This window comes from Nicotiana sylvestris, chromosome 6, assembly GCF_000393655.2.
Source record: "Nicotiana sylvestris chromosome 6, ASM39365v2, whole genome shotgun sequence".
Taxonomy (NCBI): Eukaryota; Viridiplantae; Streptophyta; class Magnoliopsida; order Solanales; family Solanaceae; genus Nicotiana; species Nicotiana sylvestris.
The window spans coordinates 80,799,033-80,820,663 of NC_091062.1; the positions used below are offsets into that span (position 1 = coordinate 80,799,033).

The following is a 21,631-nucleotide window of genomic DNA, read 5'->3' on the forward strand; positions in this document are numbered from 1 at the left end:
AGATGTCATCCAATTACAATGACTTGGTGACTCATAGCCGAATTATCGTCATGAATTGTTGCTTTGTTTTATTAATATGATCATCTGATCTGACTTTTATGATTAATTCAGTGACCGAAAAAAAAGTTAAAAGTGGGGAATTGTTCATGCTGTGAAGAAGGGAAGTTTGCACTGTTGTTTCAATAGCCCCAAGGTCTAACAAAATCTTAATCCAAAAAGAACTATGATAACTGAGAAAGGGTGAAGTGGGATTTTTATTTTTTGCAATAATGTTTGGTGGAGAAAATGTCGCCGAGATGCGGTGGTAAAAGATCAGTGCTATAGTGGTCTATGCATGATATAATAATAGTTGAAAATTAGTGAAATGGAAAAGGTATTTTAAGGGGGGAAATCTGATAATGGAAAATGGGAGTCAAAATGGTATTAGAGGTGAAGAATGGAAGACATGTCAGCAGTAAGTCTTTAATTGAACCATTTTAACAGGTGTTAGAGTGTTCAATTGGAAATCTCTAAGACAGAGTGTCAAAATGAAAACCGGTATCAACTTTAAGGGGCTGTCTATATGTTTGGCCATGTTACTATTAAATAGTGTTACACGCAAATACCTTCTAAATGATATGATTGTGTTAAAAAATTTATACCGTCATTGCATATAACTTAAATTTTTTTCAACATTAGTTGTGCTTGTGCTGCGACATTGACGCATACAAACACCTCAACTGAGTTGGATGTTATTTTGGGAGTCTTGGACGTGAATGTGGCATGCACGAAATGAACTTTTGGGTGTTTCGAGAGTAGCTAGCTGTTAACCCCCTGACAAAGGTCCTCGGCAGGTGTGGGTTGTGGCAAGGATTTTCATGATGGCCTTGGCACACAACCTGAAAAATGGGGCAACATCATGAAGGGCTGCTCGGCATGACGGACAATGCGGGGTTGGACAAACGCACCTTGAACGGAAGCAAGGGGCATTTTACTTAGATGTGCGGGTTGGCAAAACAATGGCAAGGCAATGCCATGTCAAGCAGGGGCAAAGACATGGCAAGGCAAGGCAATGCCATGTCAAGCAGGGGCAAAGACAAGGCAAGGCAAGGCGGGACAAGCAAAGGCAAATGATACGGACAGATTTGATCAAGTCGGGGGCGACTTGACATGGGCGGGCAGCTTTGACAATGAACGTGTGCGGCTAAGTCAGTGGATGGCGAGCTGTGACAATGACATTGGCGCGGAGCAGTGTCAAAGACAAGGTTGGGCGCAATGCCAGCCTTGGCACAAAGCAGCTGGGCGAAATCGGACCAAGCTGTGCACAAGCAGCAATTGGAAAAACATGTGCCAAGCACATGGGAAGCAGTTGGCGGTTGCAACCTCTTCTAAGACATGCTGATCATGGCCTAAAAGTGTGCCCACGTTTTTGTCCAATGTCTTAACTTGTTGCCCATCAGTTGGGGCTTTGTCAACTGATTTGTTGCCTTTAAATATTTGCCTAGGCTGTCCAAAACGGGGCAGAAACTTAGTCTAAGGCATTGTTAGCCAAAAATCGTCTAAGTCATTTTCCTAAGGGTAGGAAAACTATTTTGGGCAGGGAATTGGGGAATTCTTTGTCTTGGCCATAGGGTTGGCTTTTGTGTTCTTGTATTCACTCATTAATACAAGTTGGGAAGAAATTCCTGTATATCGTGTGCCTTTATTTACAGATTTTGCTGCCTATTATCATTTCAAGTTCAAACGTCCCTAAAAACGAAGCTAAGTGTTGGAAAGGCTGAAGTCAAGGCTGGGCTTGACTGCCGCACGGAGGTGAACCTCGGACTGTTTTCGAGTGGCACAAATCACCCCTGTGACACTAGCCATGGTGGGGACGGAATGAAAAGAATTGGTCGAGTTGCTGTGAAACAAAGGCTGACTTTGATATACTATATAAGTAAGAGATTTGATATGTGTGAATAGAGAAATTCTATTTTTCTTTATTGTGGATAATATACATGTGCAATCAACGGAAGATCTTATACAATTCCTACAATCAAGATATTTTGAGAATTACAATTACTAACTAATGTGACTTAGTTGCTGTATTTGACAAATTCTGATGAACAATGCTTGATCTCTGTTGATTTTGTGTATCTCTAAATATCACTAACAATATCCTTCTCTCCCTGCAGAATGAGGCAAGATATCCATTATTTTATCATCGCTTAATTATTTTATCCTTCGTCCTTTTATTTGTACTAGTTTTAGTGTACGTGCGTTGCACGTGTGCATTACATTAATCAATATAAAACATATACACAAATTATTGAAAAATTAGCAATGGAGGTTAAACTAAACTCAATATATGTTTAATGATGAAAATATATATTAGTAAATTCGTACAATATATGGTTGAATTCAATATTTTCTGAATGAATTTAGTGTAATTAGTTTTATAGAATTTATAATTATAAATATCATTCTCCGTTTGTTGTATCTCATCTTGCAACTCTTTGTAAACTTTACGTTCATAATGTCATTATAAAAAAAAATAATTGTTCATTCAAAGTTAATCAAAATTATAGACAAGCCAAATAAACCTCTTCGTGTGTAAAAACGTTGCCTGGATTCTTATTGATTAGGTCTAAATTCCCTTCTTTGCAAGTTCATCCAATGCCACATAAAAGTTAATACTATTCTTAACTCATTCTGAAGGTACTTTGCTAATAAATACTTTGAAATTCAAGAGTTCACAATGTTGAGGTCAATTTTTCAAAACTATAGGGAGGAAAATGACAAATTTATAGTTATTCGAAAAGTTCCAAATACATTAGTTTACCGTAAGATTAAAAAATTAACTGTAGTTATAATTTCACATAGTATGGCCGTAGCATAATTTATTTCTAAATTAACACCATATTAGTTCAGACTTCTAGGAAATTAAAGTTAAAATTAAATCAAAACTCTTAAGAAGTTAACAAGAAAAAAGCTAACATGCATTACGATGCTTCATATTTTTAAGTAATCAATTATTGGTAATTTGGAGAAAAAAATACTATTACATACATCATAGGCTAAGAATTAAAAAAAAAAAAATAGGGGTCACGTACTAAACTCTAAAAGGATATTTATAAAAACTGGTGAAATAAGGGAAAAAATTTAATAAGGTAAATTTTGATTGAATTTGAAGTCCGAAATATTAGGATATTCTTAAGTAAAATTTTAGTTGAATTTGAAGTTCTAAATATTAGAAAATAATTAAATGACTATTTTGTCTAGTGTGAAATTAACTTTTAAAGGGTAACAAAGGTGAATGACATTTCAATAGTGGCCTCGTGCTTTTAATATAGTAGACAAATTACATGAAATGTGATAATATTACATATTAGATAACATTATAGCAGAAATAAGAAAAATAATTAAAAATTTAAAAAATATATTAAAAATAAAAAGAAAAAACTATTTAAACTTGAGATTAGAAAGTTCTTAAAGTTATGATAAGAACACTTAAAATATGGATATAACATCAATAATATTATTATATTTAATATTATTATATTTCGTGCATTGCGCGTGTATCCTATACTAATAAGTATAAAATTTTAAAGAAACACATAAATAATAATGTGCTTGAGTTATAAAATAAGAAAATAAAAAATATCAATTTATAAAAATGATGAACGGTGATTTTCAGCTATAAACTTCATTTTATATTTGTGGCATTCAATATAATTTTTCTCTATATCATAATGTCATCTTTATCATACAATGTAACCAAAATTAAATTCATATTGGAATTCAGAGACAAAATATTTTTTAAAAAAAATTGCATCAGGAAGACATTTAAGAATAGATTCATGCAATTCTTCGTATTATGATTGTTATTGCTTGTTTTTTATTTTTACAAATAAAAACAATATTTTTACTTGCAAATATATGTTTAGAATAGATAATTATTCAATTTCAATTTTTTTGAGCTCGACAGTTTAGAGGCACAACTTTAAGTCTTTAAAATAAAATATTTTCATAATTTTTATGGCATTAAATATTAAAACATATTTTCATCGATTTCTATATCTTTCGGCGGGGCTAGCTGGTATTTCAGTTAAACTATTATTTATTGATCTTTACCTTAATTTTAGTTCGATGACATTAAATTATTTGTTTAAGGTAGAATTAGTGTGGCAGCAATTAGTAAAAGAGTATAAAGAAAAATTCTTGGGAATATTATATAACATATCCAATAATGGTTAAAGCCATGAAGAAATAATATATATATATATATATATATATATATATATATATATATATATATATATATATATATATATATATATATATATATCACGTATGCTTACAGAAAAAAAAGTATGTTGAATAAAAGAGGAGAAAGAATGAATACGAGGGGCACCAAATCGGGTCTTCTTCAAGTGCTCTTTAGCACGTGAAAAATAATTCAAGACTTTCAGTGCTCGCTTAAGCTTTACTCCTATCTTTCTCCTTTTGTTTCGTGGACCAGTTTATGAAGATTCGGTAGTGCAATTGTCTTTTCTTATCCGACTGACGAAAATAAATAAATTTTAACCAGCTAAAAATAATAATATATTTTTACTTAATAAAACTTGTTTTTAAAATCTTTTCATAATAACATCAATAATTCAAATAACTAAATCATGATAAATAGTAGATTGAATTAAATATTTAAATTTTTCGTCTTTGCGCAGAAAATAGAATAAAGAGTTATAGCTATTTCGCACAATTTAAATAAATAAATAATTTACCAAAACAAAATTTTACTCATTGTTGTGTATATACTTTATTGTTTCAGGTCCAAAAGCTTCTAAAATATGATACTGCAACTTAAAATTGGAAGAAAGAAAGCACAAGAATTAGACTATACCAAGTTAAGAATATAAAAAGAGATGAAAAACAAAAGTAAAAAATACTAATAAGCAAACAAACGTATCAAGATATTGGTATGGCAAAGTAAAGAGAACAAAAAAAAAAATCCAAAACAAGACTTTTATTCAAATTGAAGCAATAATCAACCATGAATTATGAATGCACCACAAAGTAAAAGATAAGAAAATTGACTCTTAAAAATATAATAAAATCATTAAGCATAACTAAAATCCAAGTTAATAAACACAAATATGTCATAGTTCCTGTCTAAGAATGCTTAGTAAAATAAAACCATACTATCGACAAAGTTTCTGTTCACTAATATGATAATTGACTCCAAAACCCTAATAGGATGATTAGCCGTAAATATAGTTTGTTATAACATACTTCAAATAAAAAGGGAATTCTCATAAAGTAAAATCTTATTTGATTTTAAAGTGCTAAATTTAGGAATTTTTACCTAGTTCAAATAAGGAAAAATTTAGTAATCACAATTTTAATTGCTTTTAATATCCTAAATATTAAGAAAAATTATTAAATGACTATTTTGTCCAGTAATATTTCTAATTTTAAAGGATAAAAAAGGCGAACGACATTTCGCTAAAGGCCGTCGTGCTTTTAATATAATATAGATAGAGCTGACCCTTTTTTAAAGTCAATATTTACCTGGTTGCTAGCTGTTCTTTTTCCATATGTTTAAAAGGATTATTAGTAGAAGAAATATGCCAGAAGAAGAAGAGAGCAATTGGTTGTATATAGATGAGGAACTCGTCATCAACATTGGAAATTACATGGTCGAATGATGTGATGGTGGAGAGTATTGAAGAATCACAAGGCCAAATAAACACTGAATTAGTCCGAGGAGATGTTTCAGCTCATCTGGCTTGGAAGGATCTAAATGTAATTGTGGCTCTCAAAAATGGAGAGAGCCGAAGTGTGTTACAAGGTCTTATTGGTTATGCCGAGCCTGGAACCTTCACTGCTTTAATGGGCCCTTCTGGTTCTGGAAAATCTACACTTCTCGACGCCCTCTCTGGACGTCTTGCTGCTAAATGCTAATGCAGTCCTCTCTGGAAAAGTTCTCCTCAATGGTCGCAAAACTAAGCTGTCTTTCGGGACAGCAGTAAGTAGTTCTATATATTAATTACTCCAGTCTTTTTTTTTTTTTTTTTCTGAAATAGCTGTATAAAAAAAAAATTACAGTCAAAATGATGTCTTCTCCACACACAGGCATATGTAACACAAGATGATCATTGATTGGAACGCTAACAGTTCGAGAGACGATTTCCTATTCGGCTCAATTGCGTCTCCCTGATAAGATGCAATTGTCGGAGAAACGTACACTGGTTGAGAGCACCATCACTGAAATGGGCTTACAAGATTGTGCTGATACGTTTATTGGGAATTGGCACTTGCGCGGTATTAGTGGGGGAGAAAAGAGAAGGGTTAGTGTTGCCATTGAGATTCTAATGAGGCCTACATTACTCTTTCTCAACGAACCAACAAGTGGACTGGACAGGTAATGCGCTTAAGAATAGATCACTTATTAATTGCACGACATTAATGGACAATATCTGGAATCTGCTTAATTTCTGGATTTCGTGACAGTGCCTCAGTTTTCTTCGTGACACATTGTCTGTCCTGAGATGGACGGACAGTGATAGCCTCAATTCACCAGCCAAGTAGTGAAGTATTTGAGCTGTTTGACAGATTATACTTGCTTTCCGGAGGCATTACCGTTTACTTTGGTCAGGCTTCTGAAGCATACAAGGCAATATATCCCCCCCTTTTCAGAGAACCCACTGCGTTTAGTTTGAACAATATATATGTTAACGAATTCGACACACATAAAAAAGAACAAGCTTACTTTAAATTTTAAATTCACCACTGATCCCTGCCTTTCTCTTTTTTCTTGCAGTTGTTTGCAGAAGCTGGGTTTCCTTGTCCTTCTCTCAGAAACCCATTAGATCATTTCCTCCGGTGTGTTAACTCTGATTTCGACAAAGTTAAGGCAACTCTAAGAGAGTCAATCCAGGTATATCTTTTGAGATCATCCTGTTACTAATCAAACTCCAAATATTTAATATATTCTTTGAGCAGTGCAATGACGATCCTCTAAACAAGATGACAACAGCAGAAGCAATTGAAAGACTAACTGACTTGTATGGTCGTTCTCAGTACTGTTACTCAACAAATGAACGAGTAGACGAAATGTCCAAAGTTGTAAGTGTTGCGGAAGCCAAATGTATAGAGTGTGAATAAGTCACAACTACTATACCAAAAATTATGACAACCACCAAATAATAAATAAGACAATAAAGCAATAATAAAGGGAACACCAGAATTTACGAGGTTCGGCTAATTTTGCCTACTCCTCGGACACAACCAAATATTTTATTCCACTCCAAAAATACAAGTGAAATAATACTAAAGAGAGAAGATACAAATGCCTTAAACAGATGAGAAGGCAAATGAGAGGTGTGTTTCAATCCTAAACATTAGGCCTTCTTTTATAGGGGAAAAATCCCCCCAAACTTAACTCCCAACCAATGTGGGACTTTGGCATTTTGCCAAACTTCAACAAATCTCCACCTTGGCAAAATTCCACATTTTCAATTCTCTCTCAATAACAAATTTTGGTTGTGTCTTCATCTTCAATCTTCAGTGTTCAACAATGTTGATCAAATCCAAACAATGTTGAAACTTGACCGCAGTCACCACCTTTGTCAGCATATCAGCAGGATTCTCTGTAGTATGAATTTTCTTCACCGTGACTCCACCTTCTTCTATGATTTCTCGTACGAAATGATACCGAACATCAATGTGCTTCGTCCTTGCATGATAAACTTGGTTCTTCGCTAATTGAATAGCACTTTGACTATCACAAAAAATTGTGATACCTTTTTGTTCAACACCAAGCTCCTTTAGCAATCCTTGAAGCCAAATTGCCTCTTTCACAGCATCTGTAATAGCCATGTACTCTGCCTCTGTTGTAGACAAAGCAACTGTTGACTGCAAAGTAGACTTCCAACTAACTGGTGCCTTTGCAAAAGTAAACACATAACCAGTAGTTGATCTTCGTTTGTCCATATCACCCGCAAAATCTGAGTCACAATATCCAACTACAAACTGATTGTCTTCCTGCTCAAAAACTAACCCGACATCTACAGTATTATGAATATACCGTAGAATCCACTTCACAGCTTGCCAATGCTCCTTCCCTGGATTGTGCATATATCTGCTAATAACTCCAACAGCTTGTGAAATGTCAGGCCTTGTGCAAACCATTGCATACATCAAGCTACCAACAACATTTGCGTATGGTACCTTTGACATATACTCTCGTTCAGCTTCATCCATTGGCGACATAGTAGTACTTAGCTTAAAATGGGAAGCAAGTGGAGTACTAACTGGCTTAGTCTTGTCATCTATGCCAAAACGTTGAAGTACTCTCTTCAAATATTCCTTTTGAGATAAACAGAGTTTCTTTGAACGTCTATCTCTAATTATCTCCATGCCAAGAATTTTCTTTGCCTCACCCAAATCCTTCATCTCGAACTCCTTCTTCAGTTGAATCTTCAACTTATCAATTTCTTCCGAATTCTTGGAAGCTATCAACATATCATCAACATATAGGAGAAGATATACAAAGGAACCATCTTTAAGCTTGTGCAAATACACACAATGATCGTATTTGCTTCTCTTGTACCCTTGCCGCAACATAAACTCGTCAAATCGCTTGTACCATTGTCTAGAAGATTGTTTCAATCCGTACAACGATTTTTCAAGTTTGCACACCATATTTTCTTTTCCAGCAACTTTGAATCCTTCTGGCTGAGTCATGTAGATTTCCTCCTCCAAGTTTCCATGTAAAAACGCAGTTTTTACATCCATCTGAACTAGTTCCAAATCCAATTGTGCTACCAAAGCCAACATAATTCTAATGGAGGAATGCTTTACAACTGGAGAAAACACTTCATTGTAATCAATTCCCTCCTTTTGAGCATATCCTTTGGCCACCAATCTTGCTTTGTAGCGAACATCTACTTGGTTAGGAAATCCTTCCTTCTTTGCAAATACCCATTTGCACCCAATTGCTTTCTTTCCCTTCGGGAGATTGGCCAATCTCCATGTATGATTCTGATGAAGGGACTGTATTTCATCATTCATGGCAATCCTCCACTTATCTTCTTCTGAACTTTGGACAGCGTCTTTATAAGTAGTAGGAACATCATCAGCTACAATTGAGGTTGCACAAGCAACCGTCTCTATGAGACGAACAGGTTTCGTTATTGTTCTTTTTGGCCTGCTGGTTGCTATTGATTCAAGTTGTTGTTGAGATTCCTGAGTTGGAATCTCCTCTACTGGCTCTCCTTCCAGAGGGTAATCTTCATTTGTTTCCTCCTCTGCTTCTTGTGTAGGAAAAATAAATTTTCCCTCAAACTCCACCTGCTTAGAAGCACCTTCATTTTGTTTGGTATCTTCTGTTACCTTATTTACCATAGCAAATTCATCAAAGGTAACATCTCTGCTGAATATTACTTTCTTTGTCATAGGGCACCATAAGCGATATCCTTTGACTCCAGAAGTAATTCCCATAAAAATAGCCTTCTTTGCCCTTGGATCCAATTTTGACTCCGTCACATGATAATATGCAGTTGAGCCAAACACGTGCAAAGAGTTATAATCTACAGCAGGTTTTCCATACCATTTTTCAAATGGTGTTTTGCCATCAATAGCAGCAGATGGTAGACGATTAATGAGGTGACATGCATATGTAATTGCCTCAGCCCAAAATTCTTTGCCCAAGCCAGCATTGGACAACATACACCGTACCTTCTCCAGCAAGGTCCGGTTCATACGTTCTGCCACTCCATTCTGTTGTGGTGTATGTCTAACAGTGAAGTGTCGGACGATGCCATCATTTTCACAGACCTTATTGAAATGATCATTTTTGTATTCACCTCCATTGTCTGTGCGAATACACTTGATCCTCCTGCCTGTTTGATTCTCCACCATCGTCTTCCATTTGAGAAAAATTCCCAGCACTTCATCTTTGTTTTTCATTGTATACACCCACACTCTTCGAGAAAAATCATCAACAAAGGTTACAAAATAGTGCTTCCCACCCAATGAAGGTGTTTTGGAAGGACCCCAAACATCAGAGTGTACATAATCCAAAATGCCTTTAGTATTATGGATCGCTGTACCAAATTTAACCCTTGTCTGTTTCCCTTTGACACAATGCTCACAAAACTCCAAGTTGCAAGCCTTTACTCCTTTTAACAATCCTTGATCTGATAGAGTTTTCAAGGATTTTCCTCCAGCATGTCCCAAGCGCATGTGCCATAGCTTGGTTGCTTCTGCCTCTTTGTCGTCACTGGATGTTACTGTCGCTGTCCCAATAACTGTACTGCCACGATAGCGGTACATATTATTATTCTTCCGATTAGCCTTCATTACCACTAGTGCACCGGAGCATACTCTCATCACTCCATTTTCTGCAATGATTTTGAACCCTTTTGATTCTAGGGCTCCCACAGAGATGAGATTCTTCTTCAAATCCGGTACATATCGAACATCTATCAATGTTCTGATCATTCCATCATGGTTCCTTAATCGTATTGAACCAATGCCATATGAGGTAAGAGGGCTGTTATCCGCTGTGTGGATGACTCCATATTCTCCTTCTTGAAATTCCATGAACCAGTCCCTGTTGGGACACATATGATAGCTACAAGCCGAGTCCATCAACCATATGTCTGATGATGTTGATGACTCTGTTGTAACTAATGAGAAGTCTGAATCATCACAATCAGCTACATTTGAATCCATAATGGCCTTTCCATTGTTATGTTTGGCCTTATTCTTCAACTTCGGACAGTCTTTCTTCCAGTGCCCTTTTTCTCGACAAAAGGCACATTCATCTTTGCTGGGTCTGGATCTTGACTTGGATCTTCCCTTCTTTGTCCTCGTTTGATTTTGAGGACGACCCCTCACAAATAGTGCTTCTCCTTCTCCGCCCTTCTGTTTTTCTCGCTTTCTTTGTTCATAGCTGTACAAAGCCGAACAAACTTCTCTGAGAGAAACTTCGTCATTTCCATGGAGTAGAGTAGTTTCAAGGTGCTCGTACTCATCAGGAAGTGACGCCAACAACATCAAGGCCAAGTCACCATCATCATAAGTTGTATCCATATTTTGCAAATCTGTAACCAACTTATTGAAACTGGTGATATGTTCATTCATCGTGGTACCAGGAACATAGGTGAAGTGAAACAGTCTCTTCTTCATGTACAATTTATTTTGACTGTTTTTCTTCAAAAATTTATCCTCCAGTGCTTTCCATAATTTACTTGCAGAAGTTTCCTTTGTGTATGGATATTTCTGCTCTCTAGCAAGGTAGGATCGAATGGTACCGCAAGCAACACGGTTGATAATTCTCCAATCTTCTTCTCCAATAACATCTGGTTTCTTTTCTTCAATGGCCAGATCTAGCCCTTGTTGAAAAAGGACATCTAGAACCTCGCCTTGCCACATCCCAAAATGTCCGGACCCGTCAAATATTTCGACCGCAAATTTCGCATTTGACACAATTCTTGTCATAAGCGAAGATGCCAATGATGACGTATTGTTGACACTTGATGTAGATTCTTCTTGTTTATTGTCTCCCATCTTTGACACAAATATTATTTAATAGCTGACGACACAAATCAAGATTATTTCCTTTCTGGTGTGGAAGATCAGACTAAGCTGCAACCACAGAGCATACTCAGACAGAACCTTGACTCAGTTACCAAGATAAATCTTTTCTGATGTGGAAGATCAGACTATGCTGCAACCACAGAGCATACTTAGACAGTACCTTGGCTCTGATACCAATTGTTGCGGAAGCCAAATGTATAGAGTGTGAATAAGTCACAACTACTATACCAAAAATTATGACAACCACCAAATAATAAATAAGACAATAAAGCAATAATAAAGGGAACACCAGAATTTACGAGGTTCGGCTAATTTTGCCTACTCCTCGGACACAACCAAATATTTTATTCCACTCCAAAAATACAAGTGAAATAATACTAAAGAGAGAAGATACAAATGCCTTAAACAGATGAGAAGGCAAATGAGAGGTGTGTTTCAATCCTAAACATTAGGCCTTCTTTTATAGGGGAAAAATCCCCCCAAACTTAACTCCCAACCAATGTGGGACTTTGGCATTTTGCCAAACTTCAACAGTAAGTGTTAATGTCCAAGTATATATATTGATCATGATTGATTTCATCACCTGCCGTTTGTTTTCTCACGAAATCATGTGATTGTTGTTTATTCTTTTGGAGTAACAGGAAAGAGCAGTGCCTGATTCTAATGGTAGCCAGGCTAGTTTCTTTATGCAATCCTACATCTTAACCAAACGTTCATTTGTTAATATGTCAAGAGATTTTGGATATTACTGGCTGAGACTTGTTATCTACTTAGTGGACTCCATCTGCGTCGGAACCATCTATTTTAATGTGGGAACCATCTATACTTCCATCCAGGTAATTATTTCTCCTTAATTGGAAATTAAAAACAAATACACTGATCACAGTTAAGAGATTCTTAATGCAGGCAAGAGGTGCATGTGCAGCTTTCATCTTTGGATTTATGACATTCATGTCGATTGGAGGTTTCCCTTCATTTGTGGAGGATATGAAAGTTCGTATTTTTGTATGGAACAAGTTATCTAACTATAGATGATGATACATTGCGAAACGATTCTAATAATCTCAACTCTTTTTGCAATCAAAACAGGTTTTTCAAAGGGAGAGGATGAATGGACATTATGGTGTCACTGCATTTGTCATAAGCAACACATTATCCGCAATGCCATTCCTTATATTGATTGCATTTCTTTCTGGTACTATCTGCTACTTCATGGTCCATTTGCATCCAGGTTTCTCCCACTATTTGTTCTTCGTACTCGCCCTATATGCCTGTATTACAGTGGTTGAGAGCCTGATGATGGTCATAGCCAGTGTTGTCCCTAATTTCCTCATGGGTATCATCATAGGAGCTGGCATTCAGGTAATATATAACTGTTTTGCTTTTATTATAAATAAATTTTGCTTTCTACACGTAACAATTGCGTGTCTCAGGGAATATTTATGATGGTCTGTGGGTTCTTCAGACTCCCTCATGACATCCCAAAACCTGTTTGGCGTTATCCAGTGTCTTACATCACTTTTGACTATTGGGCTATACAGGTAAAAATTGACGCATGTTAAATTTTTACATCATTAATGCAGCTAAAAATAAGTTATATTTAATAATCCAAAATACTAAGATTTTAGTTTTACAGTATATAAGTTCCACATGCACATCAAACAAAAGTATTGTTGTAGATAGGTTCCATGACCCGACAAAATAGGGGTAACATTTTTGTCTGTTAGAATGAAAACTCAATTTTGTAGGGGCAATACAAAAACGACTTGAAGGGGCTGACATTTGATAACCAGAGTCTTGATCTTTCCAAGATCAGAGGTGAATACGCACTAAAACAAATATTCCAAATTGATGTGAACAGATCAAAATGGGTGGATCTAAGTGTCATCTTCTCCATGATAATCATCTACCGAGTCATCTTCTTCATCATGATCAAGATCAACGAGGATGTTATTCCTTGGGTCCGAGGTTACGTTGGTACAACAAAATTGCAACAGAATCAGAATACTCTGGCTCCATATCTGGACCAAAATCCAACATAGCAAGAGATTAAAAGGAATGTGTTTATTAGCAATTTTTTTTAATAAAAAAGGAAGGTCAATACTATTCTTTTATTTTTCTTTTTATACATTACTGAAGTTTTCATCAGTAATATACGAGATGACAATGGTTTTTACCATCTTTATCTTCCGCTCCTTGTTTCTTTATTTTATAGAGTTCACCCTGCTTAATTATGTATGAAGTGGGAAGAAAAGGTACGTTGACTCCATTATATTACGACTTTACAGGTAGGGAAGAGGGGGTTGGGAAATAGAGCTGAAAATAAGTGGCTGCCGTTAATTAAATGGAAATTGCTAGACTTACGACACAAAGTCATGACACAAATATATACTATATATGGTAGACAGAGTCTCCTATCAGATTTTATCCACCAATTACTCCTTGCTAAAAACAGAAGGAACTGCACAGCAGATGTTCTTTTTCTTTGTTTAGTTTGCTATGCATCCTGTATTTGTATTGACGTCCGGTTAAATTCAAATAAAGGAGACTTTAAACCAAAAGCTCGAACCTAAACCTTTGATTAAGAATAAAAGAGTATCTATCACTCCATCACAATAATCGTTGGTCCCGACAGATGTGTTTGCAATACGTCTTATCCCATGTAACTCGTTTTACAACTAATGTACCATGATGAGAACTTCTCTGAAATTTAATTCATATTCTAAATGACAATAGCGTAAAATTTCTTTTAGCATCAAACTAAATTTAAGATCTATCAGTCCATTCTAAAGTGATAGATACAAGTGTTTACCCATAAAATAAGTAACAATTAAATTTGTATGCGATTTAAAAGCCGATATGTGATTTAATTCAATACGAATGATTAAGAATATTAGATAAATGAGTTAGAGATAACATAAATGATCAAATCAATCGCAACGTGATGGTCCATCTTGATCTTAGATTGAACAATGGACTTTTTCCTCGATCAGACCCTCGATACAAGCTCAGTCGTGAATAAATCAGAGAACAAAATAAAGAACACTTTGAACAATAGTTAGAAGACAAAAATAAACTTTTATTGCTTTGATTTGCGTGTCACAATGTGTCAAAATAAAGAAAACATTCCACTTTATATAGTAGGGGAATTTCAATCCTAATATAAGTCTAAATAAGGTAAAAATCTTCTTTTTTTGGTAAATCTCGATCCATAGTTGATATTGGATGGGATTCGGCCCTTAATATCCGGTTGAGGCCGAACATTACACCCCCCTACTCGTCATGCATAACCGTTCTCCGTGTTTCCCGAGGTCCAGAAGCTAAACTTGGTCTGGGTTCATTATCCTGTCGTGCCTGATCTCAGATACGTTGTTCACTCCTCCCAGGTTTCGATATGAGAAGTTCCAGGGCCTCGATTTTGATCACGTCGAGTCATGCTTCCCCTTTGTTTCCTAATCGAGGAAAACTTTGTACCCTCCTCCTCCTGATTTTACCCGTACAGAGATAGTCCCATCATTTTTTGGAGAGTAGATTTATCGAAGCGTCAGAAAGCGATAAGTTAACCTCGGTTCCTTCTTTCGTACGCTACAACCGAGTTGACGGGTTAGCGAAACGTCCCATCAGTCACGTCGTCTGACTTCGAACACGTGTCAACCGCCGATTGACCGTCCCCGAATGCAAAACGTCATGTATTGATTACCCTTTCTCTATAAAATCGCCGACCCCTTTTCACTTTTTTACTTTCCGTTTCCATAGCTCCTTGATGTACCCTCGATATCCTTACTTAATTCCAACCCCTTCAAGCCTTCACACATTGGTTTTCAGATCTTCATACTTTCATCTTCAAATCTTCAAGTCTGACCGTCATACATTTATCCTTATCTTCAAACCTTCATCCCCACCTTCAAATTTTCATATTTTTCCCGAATCCGATGGCAAGAACCTCCAAATCCGTACCTCAGCAGACCGTCCCTTCAACTTCCAACCCATCCACGGATGTTGAGGTGACCATTTTTGAGGTGGCCCCGGAACCTCCTTTGAAGAGCTTCATTCTCGGGGGGTTCTCCATTGAGAACGATTTTAAAGTCGAAAAATCCTCTAGTCAACAAGACCGAGGCGAGGGGGAGGTACAAATGCTCTGTTACTGAAAACACACTCCCTACAGTTCGGGTGGACTACAACTGGGAGGGAAAGGAAGTGGTCGTCCCCATGCCCAATGAGGACATTACTACCCACGTGGAAGGGTATCTAAGTGTTTATACTTACCCTTTCACGCTTACCCCGATGGACCCTATAATCCTTAACTTCTGTAAAATGTACAAGGTCTACCTTGGGAAGATTCACTTGTCCTTTAGGAGGATCGTAATCCTCCTCCGCCACTTCGTCAACAACACCGAAGCACCTCAGCTTGCCCGTTACCACATGCTTCATCTCTATAGTCCCCGAGTTTTCCGAGGGGGGTTGATCAAGCTCGTCCATCGAGCAAGCAAAGCTTCATTCTCGAGCATTGATGAAGATCAAGATCGGGGTTGGCAGGGGAGGTTCATTCGGGTGAAGACTGAAGATCTCATTCCCCCCGAATTTTTACTGTTCCTTGAAAAATGGAACTCAGCTTGTAAGTTTTCTTTGCTTTCTGAGTATCTTAGTTCTTTTTTTGTTCTTTTTCTAATTGCTTGTGCCTATCGTTGTTCAGCGCTTGCCCAAGTTTCTAATGCAGTCCCCTACTTCAAGGAGTGGATCAAGGGGATCTGCAAATAAATGTAGTACTTTTGAGCGCGAGTGGCGCAAGCTTTCAAAGGGCAATCGGGAGGCTTGTTCCCATGGTGATTCCTCCTCCAGACCAATTCTACTTTCATACTTAACCTTTGTTTTTACTAAGTCTTTTTCCTTTTTTCACATTTTCCCAAGACCACTGAGCTTCGGCCACTGGTTGAGGACGAGGCTCCATCCTCACTTGCTGAACCTTCCGCTTCGGGATAGCCAAGAGTTGTTGCATGGTAGGAGAAGAAGAAGAAGAAAAAAAAGAAAAAGATGAAATCCTCTCCCCGGACGCCGAGGTGAAAAAGAAGAGGGTAACTGTCCGTGTCCGGAAAAGCAACAAGAAGAGTACCCAGGGTACCGGACCTTGACTCCCTCTTCCAGCTTATGGATTACCCTGAAGACGATGATCTAGAGTTCATCCCTCATAGGTCGAACATTGAAGAATGAGAGTAGGTGGCTACCGGGGAAAGTGGCCGAGAGGCCAACCCTTCTTTAGCTCGGGAGCCAGAAGGGAAATCAGAATCTACGGCCTCCCGAGAAGCTATTTTTGCCTCGAAGGAAATAGCCGGTGTCATAGACATCGTGGAGTCACCGTCTCACACAGAGTCTATGTTCGACTAGGCTTAGGCCGACAAGGAGAAATCAAATTAGATGGCACGGGGCGCAGATGAGGCCCTCAACATGTTTTCGATGGCATGGACATGGGCGTGTTAGAGGATTATTTCAGGCTTGGTCACCTAGAGTTCCCAAAAAAGGATGCGCCATCGGGAGCAGGCGAGCCAAACTCAATTCTGAAGCTGGTGAGGTAGCTCCCTGCTCTGAGTGTGGACCTCGTTCGTATAACAACGGTTGTGTTGACTCTCCTGGCAGACACCCGGTTGCTATTTGCTTCGGTGGGTGTGGTCGGCTATCTTTGTTGCTCGGTGACCGAGGAGGACCCGACGAAGATGAACAAAGTAGGCACGTCAAGCCTCTTCAACGAGGCACAATAGGCATTGTACCGAGTAAGTTTCTTATCCCTTGTTCACTTTGCGAGTCTTGCTTAGTTTCAGCATGCTTTAATGATCTTATCGTTTTGTTTTTCAGGCTTCGGTGCTCCACCATGAAAGCTTCCTTCGATCTCGAATGGAAGTTAGCCAGCTCGAGTTCGAGTTCAAAGAGCATGTTCGGTAGAAGGACATCTATAGGGTTCTCAATGAACAAAAAGACGAAGCCCTCAAAGACCTCCCAATTCTTCGAGCCGTGCTGGAAAAAGCACAGAAGGAGGCATTGTCCGTCAAAAAGGAGTATGCCAAACTGATCGAGAAGATAAAGATATTTGAGGCTAAAAATGAGACGTTACACATAGTGACTAACGACGCAACCTTGCAGGTCCAAAAGAAAATAGACTTGATTGGCCAGCTCTGGGACGAGATGAACGAGGTCAAGACTACGGCCGAGGCATTGAGGAGTAGGATGGACATGTTGGCCTCGGAAAGGAGGTTACAAAAGAGGATCTAGCATCGATCAAGGACCAGCTTCGGGTGGCAAAGGACAAGGCCGACAAGTGGTTTCGGCTAAAAGGCAAACTCGGGGCACAACTGGGTTTATCCGTCGCGGAACGAGATGATCTTGGTCGGGAATACACTGGGTTGAAGTCCAAATTAGAGGCAACCTTGATTTATTCCTCCGAGGTTGAAGGAATTCTGGCCCAGTATAAAATCAATGTGGAGATAGTCGAGGCCCGTTTAAGAACGACGACCGACTACGTAAAGTGGTTGTCTTAGAGGGAAACCCTTGAGGAGATTCATGCCTTGGGTTTTGAGCATATCCTCCCTTCATGCTCTGAGCATATCCTCCAAGATCTGAACTCTCCGCTCTGACTGCCTGTCGGTCTGTAGATGAAAGGTTATGCTAAGCTCTACCCGGGTACCCAACTCACTCTGTACTGGTCTCCAAAAAAGCGAAGTGAACTGAGGGCCTCTATCTGAAATGATGAAAACAGGCACACCATGCAACCAGACAATCTTCTAAATGTAAACCTGGGCCAATCTCTCTAATGAGTACATAGGCATCACTAGAATAAAGTGTGCCAACTTGGTCAGCCTGTCGACAATGACCCAAATGTCATCAAACTTCCTCAACGTTCGCGGCAACCTAACTACGAAGTCCATAGTGATGCTCTCCCTTTCCACTCCAGTATAATCATCTGCTGAATTAGGCCTCCTAGCCTCTGGTGCTGATTCGTAACCTGCTGGCAGTTTAGGCATCTCGGTACATACTCAACTATGTCTTTATTCATCCACCGCCACCAATAATGTTGCCTCAAGTCGCGAAATATCTTGGTAGCAGCTGGATGAATAGAATACCGAGAACTGTGTACCTCCTCTAGAATCTTCTCCCTTAAGCCATCAATATTGGAGACACATAGGCAACCCTAGAGTCGCAGAACACCATCCTCACTAATAGTAATCTCCTTGGCACCACCCTGTAGCACCGTCTCTATAAAAACAAGAAAGTGCGAATCATCGTGCTGACTAGCCTTGATCCACTTAAATAATGAAGACTGAGCCACAACACATGCAAGAACTCAATTGGGTTCTAAAATATCCAGCCTCACAATTTTGTTAGCTAAGGATTGAATGTACAAAGACAAGGGCCTCTCTTTGCTTAAATGAATTTCAAACTACCCATACTCTTGGACTTTCTGCTCAAAGCATCCGCAACCACATTTGTCGTGCTCGGATGATAAAGGATTGTAATATCATAGTCCTTCAGTAACTCAAGCCACATGCGCTACCTCAAATTAAGATCCCTCTGCTTAAAAAAATGCTGCAAGCTGCGATGATTGGTGTAAATCGTGGGGGACACCCCATAAAGATAATGCCTCCACATCTTGAAAGCATGAACTATCGCGTCCAAATCATGCATGGCGTAATTCTTCTCGTGGGGCTTCAGTTGACGTGAACCATATTCAATAACTTGCCCCTCGTGCATCAACACACCACTCATGCCAATTCATAAAGAGTCGTAATATACAGTATACATCCCTGAATCGAAAAGCTAACACCTTCACTATAGTAAATGCGGTCTTGAGTTTCTGAAAGCTCGCCTCACAATCATCGGACCATCGGAACAATGCACCCATCTGGGTCAATCTAGTCAAAGGTTCTGCAATAGATGAGAATCCCTCTACGAACCGATGATAATAACCTACTAATGCCATAAAACTCCTGATCTCAGTTGTTGTGGTAAGACGAGGCCAACTATGGACTGCCTTGACCTTCCTGGATCTACCTTAATACTCTCACCTGATACAACATTCCCCAAGAAAGCCACGGAGTCTAAATAGGACTCGCACTTAGAGAACTTAGCATATAGCTTCTATTCTCACATGGTCTGAAGCACTAACCTCAAATGCCGCTCGTTCTCATCTATACTACGTGAGCAGATCAATATGTCATCAATGCAGACAATGACAAACAAGACATGTGCCTACCACTCGGGCATGAAGTGTCATACTATCCATGAATGTCTCACTTTGAAGGATAAGATCTAGACATTGATTGACACCAAGGTTATACAAGCAAAAGAGGTTGCACCTAATGTCCACAACAATCCCCTCCCGGATCACAAGGGCGAGGGGGTAAATATGATCGAAACTGATGAAGAATGGGATCCGGAAGGATCAATCGGGCTCATTCGTGAAGGGGATGAACCTAAAATACCTCCAGTCATTCTCACACCTATTATGGTGCAGATTTAGTCACCAATTGAGGCTTAAGTAACTACACCAACCCCATTTGAGGTTGCAGTAACAACGCCCTCAGTTACGTTAACTTCATTTAAGATGGAAGTGACCACACCCTTCACCGTGACAGTAGCACCTACACCGTCCTTTAAGTCCAATGCCATACCTTGGAACTACACTGTAGGAGTAAGAAGGAAAGGAAAGGGGAAATGGAAGAAATCGGTGCAGCACAAGGTATAACCAGGACTGGTAGGGTTTACACACTCGAGCATTTGGGAGGAACAAGTAAAGAAGCCACTCCCAAGCAGCCTATCATTGAAACTGACTCGGATGATCTTTGGAGAAAGGTGCAAGCAAGAGAGTATTCTGTGGTTCATCATCTGAACAAAACCCCTGCTCAGATATCTTACAGAATTTTGAGGTGCATAGGAATGCATCGATAAAAGTGTTGAACGAAGCTTATGTACCCAATAACATCACCAATGGAGAAATGGCCAACATGGTAGGACAAGTGTTGGGAAGCTAAAATATCACTTTTCACGAAGACGAGCTGCCACCGGAAGGACTGAGTCACAATAGGGCACTACATATCACAGTGCAATTTGAGGACAAATTCATCACCAGGGTCCTGATAGATGGGGGTTCGAGTCTCAACATTTGTCTATTGACTACTTTGAAGAGGTTGGGTAAAGGTTTGCATGAAATACGAGCATTAACTATGAACATGAAAGCATTTTATGGGTCCCAAAGGGCCATAATCGGGGAGACCAACCTCTGTTTGCAGATGAGACTGACTTGGTTTGATGTTGAATTTCAAGTATTGGACATATCCGCCACATACAATCTGCTATTGGGACGACTGTGGATACATGATGCTAGGGTCTTAGCCTCTACTCTACACCAGGCCATGAAGTTTGAATGGAATCATCAGGAAGTAATCATCCACGGGGATGGAAGTAATCCTATTTACACCAATCAAACTATTCCAGTTGTCGAGAATAGAAGGAAGTTGGGTGGAGAAATGTACCATCGCATCGAGCGCATCAATAAAATTGGGAAAGACAAATGGTGGAGCGACAAGATTGAAAGCATATTGCTATGGACAAGATATGAACCCGGCAAGAGTCTCGGCAAGAATCTCTAAGGGATTACCAAGCCGGTACAGTTAAAGTACCATGGTATGACTTTTGGACTTGGATATCAGTACACCTGGCAGGAGTACAATGATTGATCGCCACCATGGCATGGTCCTTATTACCCTTTTGAACAGCCAATACCTCATTTTCACCAGACATTCCAAAACAAACTGACATGATATGGGGATCTGAAGAAGATGAAGCTTTAGCTAGCCTAAGGAACCTATTTCTGGATGATGAAGACATGGATTGCAGTGCAATAGTTGAGGAGGAGGAGGAGGAGGAGGAAGACCTTACAATTTAGACCGTGGGAAAATGAGTTGTTCTAAAAAACTAGACTACTGCATCGTCTTGGGCCTGTCGAGTTCCTAGGTAGCCTGTCAATTAGCTTGATCTATTTTTAAAAGCAATTTTAAGTATTTAAGAAATTTTCAGTATT

At 38.6% G+C, this 21,631-nt stretch overlaps 1 pseudogene; it reads left to right on the forward strand.

The window, feature by feature from the left end:
- The first annotated feature begins 364 nt into the window (after window positions 1-364).
- On the forward strand, window positions 365-13,651 carry LOC104229478 (ABC transporter G family member 11-like; annotated as a pseudogene).
- The last annotated feature ends 7,980 nt before the right edge of the window (window positions 13,652-21,631 follow it).